The sequence below is a fragment of the Notamacropus eugenii genome, chromosome 1, assembly GCF_028372415.1.
Source record: "Notamacropus eugenii isolate mMacEug1 chromosome 1, mMacEug1.pri_v2, whole genome shotgun sequence".
NCBI classification, from domain to species: Eukaryota; Metazoa; Chordata; class Mammalia; order Diprotodontia; family Macropodidae; genus Notamacropus; species Notamacropus eugenii.
In genome coordinates this window covers 463,468,117-463,482,357 of record NC_092872.1, presented here as the reverse complement: position 1 = coordinate 463,482,357, position 14,241 = coordinate 463,468,117, and the positions used below count along the sequence as shown (strand labels likewise).

The following is a 14,241-nucleotide window of genomic DNA, read 5'->3' as shown; positions in this document are numbered from 1 at the left end:
GTACATTGAATACATGTTGACTTCCCTTTTGGGGGAGAGGGAGTGGAACTCTAGACATGAGCTAAGCTATGAGTAAATTTGTCCCTGGGGCACTGAGTTGGGGATTTAATGAGAGAAAAGAGTCTGAGATAAAGGAACCTAACTCCTCTCAATCGAAGTCAGGCTTCCCCAGAGCTGAATCTGGTCCAAACCACAAGTCTGGATACAAAACAGGGTTCAGTAGCAGTTCATCAGATTTAGACAGTATTATTAACTATCATTTACAATAGAACTGTTATGTTATAAATAATAATGTTATAAATACATAATATAAATATATTATATATATAAATATAATGTTATAAATAATTCTTGAATATCTACTCTACATTCAAAACTATATTTTTATTATGCTGCTGAATAGGTGAAATTATTCCTGGATCATTTACATTTTGCTTTCAAATGAATTCTATACATTACTTATTGTGGGACTTTGGAGTAGTTTTTCCTTGGTTTATATTCTCAATTAACATTAAAATTACCCAGTATACCATAGAATTTAGCGTTTGAAGGAAACTTAGAGATGGTCATACAACTCTCTCATTTTATAGATGGGAAAATTGAGTCCCAGATATTAAGGGCAATAAGTGACAGAGTCAGGATTTGAACCCAGGTCTCTGACTTAAAATTGAGTCTTCTCTCAGCTACATATAGTACCTCTGATTCCATACCTTCTCCTACTACACCTGTATTTAGAAACCAGGGACAAGCTTTCTTTCTTGACCTTAAATATCCATGATCTCTGCCCTCTACCACCAGCACCACCACCACCTCCCAGTACTTATCAGTGAGGCCTAGGTATCCTGTTGCCTTGGAATTATTCCACTACTAGAGCCCTGGACCCTCATTCATTTATAATTAACTATATGAAACCTTCATCTATGCCAATCTTTCAGAAATCTCATCAGGACTATCTCTCCATTATGTCTAATGGCTGTACTTAAGATGGATTCCATTCATTCTTGGAGGATCTTAGGGTGAGGAAGCATGGAAAAAAAATTTTTCCCTTCATGAAAAGCAAGCACATACTGCAAAGATATTCTGCTTCTATAAATATGCCTTTCTAAATGTTAAAGGGTTAGAGCAATTTCCAAAGGTCTTTACCTCAAAAGAGCCCTCAGCTGATATTTAATTGAACTGCTTTTGCTTTGAGAAATGCAGGAAAAACTAACATATAAAATGTGTAAATGCCTTTTTGGTTTATGTCAAAAGAGAGGCTTTTAGTTTAAAATAATGGGAAGAAAATTTTTTGTTATTAAACAAAAGAAAAGAAACATAGAGACACTAGATTAAAGGATATGTTCTAAAGTAGTGGGGAAGATATATATATATATAATGTATGCATATATACATGCACATATTAACCCAGTTACTGAAGTTGCTTTTACTTATAAATATCACTAGGATTCTCTCTATATTCATAACCATTCAAAATTTTAAATGAAATATAAACATTTCTACAGTCTGCTTAAAGTTTGGCTTCTCTCCAAACATGCTCTAGAGCTCCCCCAAGGCAAATTCTTTGAACAAGGGAAAGGAGACTATATAGTACAATATAAAATAAGAGAGATCATTAAGTTACAACTCTCTTAAAATGTACAGGGTTATTTTATCATTTCAAATTAATAAAATCTCAGCACCAGAAAGTATATGAAAGATATCTAACATGTCATACTTTTTAAAATTTATTGATAACATTTCTTTTTTCACAACACCTTCATTTCTCAGTGTTTTCCTCCTATCTCCCTTTCCCAAGAGACATCCTTATCACAAGGAATAAGAAAGGAAAGGGAAAAAATCCAAAATTAACTAATATCAACCAACTCTGACACTATATGCAACGTTTCATATCCATAGTTCCCCACTTCTTTTATTGATGTTCTTGAATTTCATTTACATAGTTGTAATTGTATAAAAAGAACCAGGGAAACTATCTATCTATCTATCTATCTATATATGTATATATCTAGATATAGATAGTTTCCCTGGTTCTTTTTATTTCACTTTGCATATAAGCTCACATAACTCTTCCCATGCTTCTTTCTAGTCTTTTTTTTTTTTTGAGGCAATCAAGATTAAATGATTTGCCCAAGATCACACAGCTAGTGACTGTCTGAGACAGAATTTGAACTCATATCTTTCTGACTCCAAGACCAGTGTTCTATCACTTCTCTCTATTCTTCAGAGTCACTGTTGTTTACAATATTGTAATTTCCATTCTATTCTGTTCTGTTCTATTTAGCCATTCTCACATTTGATGGGCATCTACATTATTTTCATTTCTTACTGATAAAGTGGCAATAGTTGGTGAAAATGAGCATTTATTTCTGTCTTTGATCTCCTTGTGGTATATGCCTAGAAATGAGTTCTCTGGTAGGGTATGAGCCCAATCTATATTTAAATGTTAAGTCCAATCCCTTCCACAATATTTCAGTGAAGAAGATAACCAGAAATGGGAAACTGACTACTCCCTAAGGCAATCCACAATGCTTTTGAACAGTGAAAATTATCAGGGAGTTTAAAGTGTATCAAACTATAATTGTCTCTCTGTCACTTCAATTCAACAAACACTTATTAAACACTGAATATTGGAGGTATGAAAACAAATATGAAACAATTCCAGCCTTGGAGAGGCTTACATTTTTCTAGAGGGATATAACATATACACAAGTGTGTGTGTTTGTCCTTCGTTGTCAAAGAAGACCATGCCATCAGAGAAATAATGACATGACTTGCACTTGACTTTGTTTTGAGTGAGGGAGCGCTGTGCAGGTCACCAGCCTCACTTCTCCTCCAGAGCCATCTGAATCCAATGACCAGATATTCATCAGGATGACTGGAGATGACCCAGGATGAGGCAATTGGGGTTAAGTGACTTGCCCAAGGTCACACAGCTAGTGAGTGTCAAGTGTCTGAGGTGAGATTTGAACTCAGGTCCTCCTGACTTCTGCACTGGTGCTCTATCCACTGCACCACCTAGCTGCCCTACACAAATAAGTATATACAAAGTAATGCAAAACGAATTCAAGAGGAAGTAGGTGGTATTAACTGAGGGGAGGGGATCATAAAAGATCTCAATCAATTAACAAGCATTTTTAAGCACCTTTTGTGTTTCAGGCAGTGTGTTGGCTGCTGAGCATATAAAAGAAAAAAATGAAAGAGTCCCTGCCCTCAAGGAACTTACATTCTATTGAGGTAAATAATGTGTGCATGTGTCTAATAGATAGATAGATAGATAGATGGATGGATAGATAGATGGATAGATGGATACATAGATGGATAGATTTATACACAAAACAAATACAATGTAATTTTATGGGAGAGGGCACTAGCAGATGGAGGCATCAGGGAAAACTCCATCATACTTAAGCTGAGCTTTTAAGGAAACAAGGGATTCTATGAGGTGAAGATGAGGAGAGAATGCATTCCAGATATGGAGGGACCACTTGTGCAAATTTATGAAGGCAGGAGAGTCAATGTGATGCACAACTTGGAAGAGTTTGCAGGCCAATTTGACTAGAACAGAAAACACATGAAAGGTATATGAAATAATACTGGGAAAGTATGTGAGAGCCAGACTGTAAAAAGATTTTTTAATTATGCTAAGAATTTTGTATTTTATCCTAAAAGCAGTAGGAATCCACTGAAGTTTTTGAGCAGAGGTGGTAACATAGTTAGATCTGGGTTTGTTTGTTTGTTTGCTTGCTTGGTTTTTCAGAAATTTCAATTTGGCAACAGTGTAGAGGATGACCTGAAGAAAGAAGAGATTGGAGATAGCTAGAACAATTAGGAGGCTATCCAATAGCCTAGGTAGGCAGTGATTAGGCCCCGAATAAAAAGTAGAAGCTGTGTGAGGTGCAAGGAGAAATGGACGCAAGAGATATTGTCAAAGTAGGGTGAATAAGATTTGGCAATTGATTTACATATGGGTGTCAGGGAAGTAGTAGAAGTCAAAGATGACTAAGACTACAAACATTGGTAACTAGAAAGACAGTGTAGTCATCAATAGAAATGGATGAACTTAGAATAAGAATAGTCTTAGGAAAACGGGAACTATAATGAACTCAATTTTGGACTGAGATGCTGTAGGGACATGGAGTGATTGAGTAGGTGACTGGTAATATGGAACTAGAGTTCAGAATACAGATTATGGCTGAATTTGGGGATCATCTGCATAGAGATGATAATGGAACCCATGGGAATAGATGAGATCACCACAGAAAATAGTGTAGAGAGAGAAGAGAAGAGAAGAGAAGAGAAGAGAAGAGAAGAGAAGAGAAGAGAAGAGAAGAGAAGAGAAGAGAAGAGAAGAGGAGTCCAGGACAGAGTCTTAGGGGACACCTACATATAATATACAGGAGGAGGAAGAGGATCCAGAAGAAGAAAAAAGGAACCAGAAGGAATGGTCAGATGGAGAGAAAGAGAACCAAGGAGGAGCAATGAGTGTCACAGAAGCCAAGGGAAAAGAGAATGTTCAGTTGGAGGGATGGTTAACAGTATCAAAAGCTACAGGAAGGTCAAGAAGGATGAGATCTAAGAAAAGGCCATTGGAATTTGAGGACAAAAGCATCAACAACTAAGGGGATTGGGAAAGGTTTCATGTAGGCAGTGGCCTCTCTGCACTGAGCTTTTCAGGAAGGTAAGAATGCCAAGAGGAAGAGGTGCAGAGGGAACATTTTAAAATTTGAGGAGGATGGGACAGTGTGGACTTTCAAGTTTGAACAACAGCTGGTAGGGTCATGGGCTGGAACATAAAGTGTATAAAAGAATAACATAAAATAAGTCTAGGAAAGGAAAGGAAATTCAGACTGTGCAATACCTTAAATACCACGCTGAGGCATTTATATTTTATCCTTTTGACAACAGGAGCTACTGAAGATTTTTAAACCAGGAGAGTGACATGGTCAGACCTAAGTTTTAGAACTATAATTTGACAGTTATGTCCCCTTATAGAGTGGAGAGATTGGAAATAAGGAGACCATTTTTTTTTTAATTTTGTAATGTTTAACAATCACTGCCATACAATTGTGATTTTATCCCCCCCACCTACCCCCCACTCCCCCCCTCCCTCCCCACGACTGCATACAATTCTGTATAGATTCTACATATACTTTCCTATTGAGTATATTTTCACTATAGTCATGCTATGTAGTCAGACTAGGATACATGAAAGAAATCGTATAACAAATCAGAACATGATACACAAACACATACACATACACAAACATGATCTGCTACAATATGTGAATGACTTCCATATTTCTCTCTCTGAGTGTGGCAGGCATTTTGCCTTGAGATCCTTCATTGGGATTTTTTTTTTTTTTGGTAAGAAGTTCTTGTGTTATTACACAAATCTAAGTCTACCAGAAAAAACTCTCAAACACTGTGGTTGTTGCTGTGCATAAAGTTCTCCTGGTTCTGCTCCTTTTACTCAGCATCAGGTCATATAAGTCATAAGGAGACCATTTAACAGGATATTGTAATAGTCCAACTGAATAGTAAGGGAGGTCTGAATTAGGGTGGTAGAGATGGATATGAGAGATATTGTAGAGAAAAAATCAACAAGATTTTATAACTGATTGGGTCTGAGGTCTGAGAAAGAAGAAAGAGTCATAGATAACTTTGACATTGCAGACTTGAGTAACTAGAAGGCCAAAGACACCCTCAGCAGAAATAAGAAAGTATGGAGGTAGGGTATGTTGAAGATGGAGGAAATAATGAGTTTTAGTTTTTATATCCAACCGTTACTCCTACTTCTGTCCTTTGGAACCATGCAGAAAAATTCTAATCTTTATTTCATTGGACAGACCTTCAGATTTTTGAAAATAGTAATTATGTTCCCCCACTACCACTACTTACCAAGTTTTCTCTTCTCCAGGCTAAACATCACTAGTTTCTCTAACTGCTCCTTGTGTATTATGGTGTCTAGTCCACTTATCATCTTAGTTGCCCTCTTGAATATATTTCAGTTTGTCAATAGCCTTCCTAAAATGTGGCACCCAGATTTGAACACAATCTGCCAGATGTGGTCTGACATCCTTGCTGTAGACACTGTACTTTCATAAACGTAGCTGAAGATTACATTAGCTCTTTCAGCTGTCACATCACATTGCAGCACTGAAGTAAAAGTTATCATACTTTCAACTTGTGTCATAAATCAGACTTACCATAAGTCTGAATCCCCCACCTCTACCACTTACTAGCTGTGTGACCTTGAACATTTTACCTCTGAGTCTCTGTTTCCTCCTCTCAAAAATAGAAATAATTCTTGCTCTATCTCCTTAACAGGGTTATTGTGACAATCAAATGAACTCATATATAATAGTGCTTTCTAAAAACAATGTAAATATTAGGGGTTTTTATTGCACAAAGAATTAATTAGAGAATTGAAAACCTTTCTCATAGTAAGGTATATACAATATTCTCATTCCACAATACAGAAAGAACATCCCTCATCTAAAATAAACCATTTCCTTAAATCTCTTCAGAAAACCAATAGTTAATCTCTTCTTAGGCTTTCTGAATAGAGAGAGAAGCCAATAAAGAATGCTTATTTCATCAACATCCCATCACAGTTGGTGGGCACAGCAGCTACAATTCCCACATCACCTATTGTGACACCCGTTCGTATTATCTCATCCTTGCCTCACTTTGTCACCTAGGCACCTTCAGGCTAAGACAAGGATTAATGGGGTGTGTAGAATTAGAAGGGAGAGGATGCTTGCCATGAGGCTGTTACTACACTACCCGGATAATAAGAATTGGTCTCAGGATACTGAACCTCTGCAAGCAACTGTATCCTCACTCTTTAATTGTATTATTTATGTGAGCACCATGTCTTGGTTGAAGTTAAATAAAACATATGCATGAACTAAGCTCACCTAGCTGTATCTAAATCCTCACAGGATGGTTTATTAACTTCAATTTTGTTTTCAAATCTTCATTCTGAACCAGAAATAAAACTCTAGCTAATGAAATCAGATAAAACCAATGTAAGTTAACCATTTGGGACATATGGAAATTATGGTTTGAAACATGAAGATTTCTTTTTTTGTGTGATTACCACATATCAGAGCACTTAAAGAAGGGCAATAGGGAAGCAGATGAAAGCTGTGAGAGAATAAGCTTAGAACAATCTCAATAAAAGACATTATTTAGGGGCCATGCATATCTGCTTTTATAACAAAAAGTTCTTTATACTATAAAAGTTAAGAAAGGAAATAATAGTAATACAAACTATTAATATTACAATTATGCTTAAGAAGAAATCATTTATTTGAATGAGACAGCTTTTTTTAGATTTTGTTCAGAGGACAGGCATCCCAAGATTAGGGATATTAAATATTTAATAACCCATTTCTTGAGGCTGAATTACGAAATGTGTTCAGATTTTTTTAATGAAAACTTCCGAAGATATTGGAAGATGTTCAACTGTATCAATTTAGGAATTTAATTCAACAAACATTTATTAAATAGCAACTGGCACTATGCTAGGCACTGGGAATACGACAAAAAAAGAAAAAGAACTAGTCCCTAGCTTCAAAGCACTTCTATCCAGTATAGGTAGTTGAGTTCTACTCATACTAGTAGAAAGTACAGGAAATCTTCTTGGCTCAAAGATTTAGGCTCTAGGACAGGGGTAGGGAATCTGCAGCCTTGAGGCCACATGTACCATCTAGGTCCTTGAGTGCAGCCTTTTAAGTGAATCCAAACAGGCTGCACTCAAGGACCTAGAAGGCCACATGTGGCCTCAAGGCTGCAAGTTCCCCAGCCCTACTCCAGGGCTTTGAATATTCTTTGCTCCTGCTCCCCAGGTGAGATTCCTATAAATACACACCTCAGAGTCTCACTCTCTACTACTAATATTACTACTGCCCAAAGTGAATTAGTTACAAACTCATTATTAAAAAGAATGATTAAAGACTTTCATTATTCAAAATTTCATCATTCAGTCAATAGACATTCATTAAACACTTCCCATGTTCTAGCACTGTCATAAACGCTGGAGATACAAAGAAAAGTGACAGTCCTTGTTCCCTAGGAGCTCGCCATCTAATTAGAGAGAGAATATGAAAATCACTATTTACAAGCAAGATATAGATATTATAAACTGAGATAATGAATGGATAGAAGGCACTTGAATTAAGGGGGAATCAGCAAAAGCTTCTTGGATAAGGTGGGATTTTAGCTGGGACTTGAAGGAAGACAGGAGGCAAAGATGAAGAGGATGGACATTCTAGGTAGAAGGGAACAACCAATAAAATTCTGGGAGATGGGAGATAGAGTGTCTTACTGGAGAAACCACAAGGAGGCCACAGTCAATAGTTCAGAGGTGGGGTATCAGGTATAAGAAAACTGGAAACCTAGGAGACCCCCAGTTTGGAGACTACTTTCACTGATACAGATCAGCAGCTTATTTGTAACCCTAATGGATGAGGAACAGGTTAACAGATTAGAGTCTGGGTAAGCTGAGAGATGGGTGCAGTCATTTTCCTTGACCTTTAGAGAAACTTCTGCCAAGATATTTTGCAAACTGAAATGGGTAAGAAATTTTGCTGGAGCCTCCCAAGTCTTCCTACTCTGTAGCAGAGGGTAGAAGATAGGGTACACTATGCACATTGACCAAAGCAGGAGGAGGATGCAAAGTACGAACTGAGATCTTTTTGAGGAGCCTTTCATATAGCTGTCTGACAAAAGTGCTGACAAAACCAAGAACAATCTAGAGAGAGCTGAAAGAGCTGGAGGTTGTGATTGAAAAAGAGGTAAAAACTGCCATTTTCCATGAGTAAGATCAAGAATTCCAGGCCCCATCTATTTTTCTCTTTTTTTCCCTCAGAGAGCTTTGTAAAGAGGCTTCCAATAAAAAAAAAAAAAAGGCTGCTCAATCCCTTTTCCTTCCATTTCTCACAGACCTGGTAGGAGGAAGAGTGGGAGGGAAGAAATCAACCTCCGGTTATAACATTATTACTTTTTGAAGCATTGTTTTGATTATTTTAAGTTTGCTCTTCTATCTGATTGTGTTAATAAAGAGGATGGGCAGTTAACAATGAATTGTTAAACTCTGTGAGTCGGGGGAGATGCAACTGAAGGGCAGGTAAAGCTGGCCCATGGGAGAAAATGGGGACTTCAGCCAAGGACATCTGTAGTGGTCCCTACATTAAATTCATGTCTATCACAACCCTACCAATCACAACCAATAACATAACTTAAAATTGTAAGGCATTGTCTGGGGCACAAAACGGTCAAGTTATAATATAGCTCATATATATCAGAGGAAAGAATTTAACACAAATCTTCCTGACTCGAGGTCAACCATTCAACACTATTCCCAGCTGCCTCTAAACAAAGATCATTATTAGCACTTGAGTCTCAAAACAACAACAACAAAGAAATAGTGTAGAGAAAAGTAGGGCATTGATAAGAAAGTGGGCAGCTCTTCAAAATATTTTGCATCATCCATTGGTTCATTCATTCCATATTGATTAAATACCTACTGTGTGGGAGGCACTATGAGCTTTAAGGTCTTTTATGACTGAAACAACTTTTCATCTTTCCTACCAAGACTCATTCCCTCACTGACTCCCTATTTTTGTCAAAACTACTCTCAGTGACAAAATTTAAAACCTGAGAGTTTTTGAATCTTTCCTAAATCACCCCCAATCTATACAATCTCCCCATCCTCTGCAATCCCCTAGGTATAGGAATCTCTAGGAATTACTGAGTATTTCTCATATGCATTATTTTACTTTTCATTTATTATATGTTTTAAGTTCTCAGTCAGATTGTAAGCTCCTTCAGGAGAGAAAATAAGGAAGGGAGGGAGGAAAGAAGGAAGGAAGGAAGGAAGGAAGGAAGGAAGGAAGGAAGGAAGGAAGGAAGGAAGGAAGGAAGGAAGGAAGGAAGGAAGGAAGGAGGGAGGGAGGGAGGGAAGGAAGGAAGGAGGGGAGGAGGGAAGGAAGGAAGAAAGAAAACAAGCATTTATTAAGTGCCTACTATATACGAGACACTGTACTAAACAAATATTATCTCATTTGATCCTGACAATAACCCTGGGAGGTAGGTGCTATTACTGTCTTCATTTTATGGTTGAGGAAACTGAGGCATATAAGTTCAGTGGCTTTTGAGGCCTGATCTGAATTTGTGTCTTCCTGGTACCAATCCCAGTGTTCTATCAGATCATGTCTAATAATAATTTTGATTTTTTAAGGAGAAAAATTCATGATGGTTACAACAATAAAAAAGACAAAAAATGTTCTTTTACAATGGGTTGAATGGTTTATGAAGCACTTTCACAATGGTCTGATCCTAATAATAACACTATGAAGATTTTCTGATTTCAAAGATAGGGAATCTGAGGCTCAGTCTTCTACACCATTATATAACCCTAGAGTATATAGTAAGTGCTTGATAAATGTTTATTGGCTGAATAAGAGATGAAATCCTAGATTACACACTTATAATGAGTTAACTCTAACAAAACCTCAGTGGGAATGTAAATCTACTGGGAGGAAAAGGGATAATACATTTCTAACCCAAACACGAGAAAGTGAGTCAGAGTTAAGAGTTGCCCCAGAGTTAGAAAGACACAGTTCCAAGTCCTCCCACTGACATGTGCTGACTACGTAAACATGGGCAAGTCACTTAACCACAATGCTTTCCCACCTTGCTCCCACAGCTCTTAAAGACTTAGTTACCAAAAGTTGTCCAGCCTTTTAAAAAAAACCCTCAAATATAAAGGATTTATGGATTATCTGTTGTTTCAAATTATGCATTGTAATAGCTCCCCTCCATTTATCATGAATATGTAGTTAAATATACATCCTACAATTCAGACTTTTTAAAAGTGCACCTCTTAGCATATTGTTCATCTAGACAAATTTACCTCCATAAATAAGAGCTTATAGTTGTGTGGAGCTTCTAACTTTTCAAAGCATTTTACAGCCATTATTTCATTTAGCATCCTAGACTCAGTGCTGGAAGTGAACTTAGAGGTCATCTAGACAAACTTCGCACCCCATCTATTAATTCCTGCTGAACAGCCACTATATGAGGTACACAAAGCAGGCATGCTTCCGCCCCCCCCACTTTACAGGTGAAAAAAATTAGATGTTGAACAGTGTGTCCAAAATCACAAAGCTAATGACCCAACCACATTAGAATCCAGCTGTCCCACATCCAGGGTCCTCCCAGGAGAGCACAGTGCCTGTCTGGTAGGTGAGTGCACACATTCATTCCCCAGAAGCCACCATCCCCATCCTGTAACACATACACTCAGCACATCCCAGTTTCTATTATTTCAGCCTTGAACATCTTTTGAATGACAACACTATCTCTCAAATCCAGTGATGGTAATTACTGCAGAAATAAGCAAGAGCTATCACTTCTCATAAATGATGGGGATTCAGGGGGAGGAAGTAATACATACAAGAGTGTTAACCCGCCACCCGTATAACACTGGCAAGGCAATTTTCTTCATTTGGCAATATTACTGAAACTCTCGTAAAGTGACACCCATTTCAAACGTGTGTAATGTTGCGGTGCAATCTACAAAATTTGTATGCAACATTGCAACTCTATTTGGGAATGCTTTGCCTAAAAGACTAGACAGCTGTATTACAGTGACAAAGTGAGAATAACTTGTCATTCTGGTAATAATCTAACCATATATAAGTATCTGTCATCATGGAAATTGGCCTCTTCCATTTCAATTTATTTTGTCAACAACCCAAGCAGAGCCAGAATATATTTTACAACACCATTGCACACAGACCAAATAGTGTAGGGAACTTTAAAATAAAACTCATCATCATACTGCTAAATATTTACATTAAAAAAGATTCCCTCTTCTGGAAGAGATCCCAACTCCACTAATCGTCTCTGCCAATACACCTGCAGCTTTTTGTAACTAATTAAGGAACTCCAGAAAAAAAATGCATTCAAAAATGCCTCCACAAACAGATGCAAACCCCATTAATTAAACAAGCTGGAGCAATCACCCAGTCTGTAATTGGAAAATTTGCTTCTTTCCTCCATTTTAAGGAAATCATAGTTATTTGCAAATGTCTTTTGATAGATTCTCCAAAGAAAAGGGCTTCAAGCAGCATGCTGTGGGTCCCTGTAGTAGGTTGGGAAGGTGCTTGGCAAACATTGTTCTGGGCACAACACAGAACTGCCTTAAGCATGCTAATTATCTTCAGCTCCATTTTCATCCCCCACCCCCAAAGGTTGTATTCATGAGAAAAAGGACTAGATTTCAACACCCAAACCTCACTCGTCTAACCATGGAGTTCAAATATATTCTATTTCCTACCTTGCCATAGTTTTTAATAAATTATGCCCTTACACAAACAATGCAAAATATGTATTGGTGTCATTCAACCAACAGGATAGCATTGTCAACTAAGTATTCATTTTGTACATAGCACTGCACTAAACAATGATGTGGGAATCATGGAATCACAGCTCTTCAGATGAAAGAGACCTTAAAAGTCACCCAGTCCAACTGACTAGTTCTTAAGATTAAAAAAAAAAAATGAGGATTTGAAAGATCTAAAGTAAACACAAGTAGTAATCAGCAGACCTGGCATCTGAACTCAGGTCCTTTGACTTCAAGTTCAGGTGGAAAGTTCCACCCTCTTTCCACTGCACCATGAGGGTCAATGAATAAAAAGGAATATATAAATTAATAAACTAATAGCCCTTTATAATGGGGATATGGGTTATCCACACCACTCTAAAAAGGACCATTTCATAAAATTCAAGTGACATTTATATAGTGTTCTGTGATTCCACTTTTACGTATATTAGTTCACTTTTTCTCACAGCAGTTTTATGAGACAGGGAGGATAAGTACTTGTCCCCATTTTACAGATGTTGAAACAGATGAGACAAGAGTTTAAGTATTTTGCCTAAGGTTATACTGTTAATGAGTGATCCAGCCTTACCATCTGGTCAGAGGAAAATATGTATGCTAAGGATGTTAGAGACAAATTTGGATAGGTTATGTAGGGCCAGATATTGGAAGACCTTGAATGTCAAGGTGGAGAGTTTATACTTAAGGTCATAGGAAATGAAGAACCATCAAAGGTTTGAAGCAAGGAATGGTGATCTTTTACACGGATAATCCCCTATACCTGGGATGCTCCCCCTCCTCACCTATTCCTGGCAGAATCACTAACTTCCTTGAAAGCACAGATCCTGTGCCCCCTCCAGTAGGAGACCTTTCCTAACTAATCCAGTTGTTAGTGATCTCTCTCTCTCTCTCTCTCTCTCTCTCTCTCTCTCTCTCTCTCTCTCTCTCTCTCTCTCTCTCTCTTTCTCTCTCTCTCTCTCACACACACACACACACATTTACATATATATGTGTAGATAGATAGATAGATAGATAGATAGATAGATAGATAGATAGATAGATAGATAGATATACACATATATATACTCTGAAAATATTTTAAATAGAGAGGAACTATGGCATGGTATAGGGTCAGCCTCAAAGTTGGAAAAGTCTCAAGTCAAATTTTGATTCTAGCACATACTGTCTACGTAACCCTAACCTATGCAAATCTGGGACTACCAATTAGAGGGGATATCAAGCCCGTTGGTAAAGGAAATTTCCTTAACCGGTAATCAAATTATGCAAATGCGTAATTCTTCTACCTGAGCCCTCCTTCGTCTCATTCCTCCTAGTCTCTTTCTCCGACAGTTCTCTTCTTGCTCTCAAGTATCTTTATTCCCCCATTCTTTCCCTCTGCCTATAATTATGCTCATATTTCCTCAATCACATTCCTCCCTCAAAAAATAAGCCTCTCCATGACTTTTCTATCCAATCTAGTCACTGACCTAGCTATCTCTTCCCCTACTCTGCTAAACTTCTTGAAAAATTTTTCTACTACCAATCAGAATGGCTAATGTGACAAAAAAAGGGAAATTATAAAGGATGTGGGAGAATTAGGACACTATTAGGAGTTGTGGACTGATCCAACCATTCTGAGAGCAATTTGGACTATGCTCAAAGGGCTCTAAAATTTTGATCCAGCAATACCACTACTAGTTTTGTATCCCAGAGATCATTAAAAATGGGAAAGGACCTACATATGCAAAAATATTTATAATAGCCCTTTTCACAGTAGCAAAATATTAGAAAATGAGGGGATGCCCATCAATTAGGGAATGACTGAAACTCTTTGAGGGCAGGGACTTTCT

At 37.5% G+C, this 14,241-nt stretch overlaps 1 long non-coding RNA gene across 1 annotated transcript in view; it reads right to left on the bottom strand.

The window, feature by feature from the left end:
- Positions 1-14,241, bottom strand: part of LOC140519287 (uncharacterized) — a 107,719-nt gene that overhangs the window by 40,844 nt on the left and 52,634 nt on the right. The gene's annotated exons all lie outside the window — the stretch shown is intronic.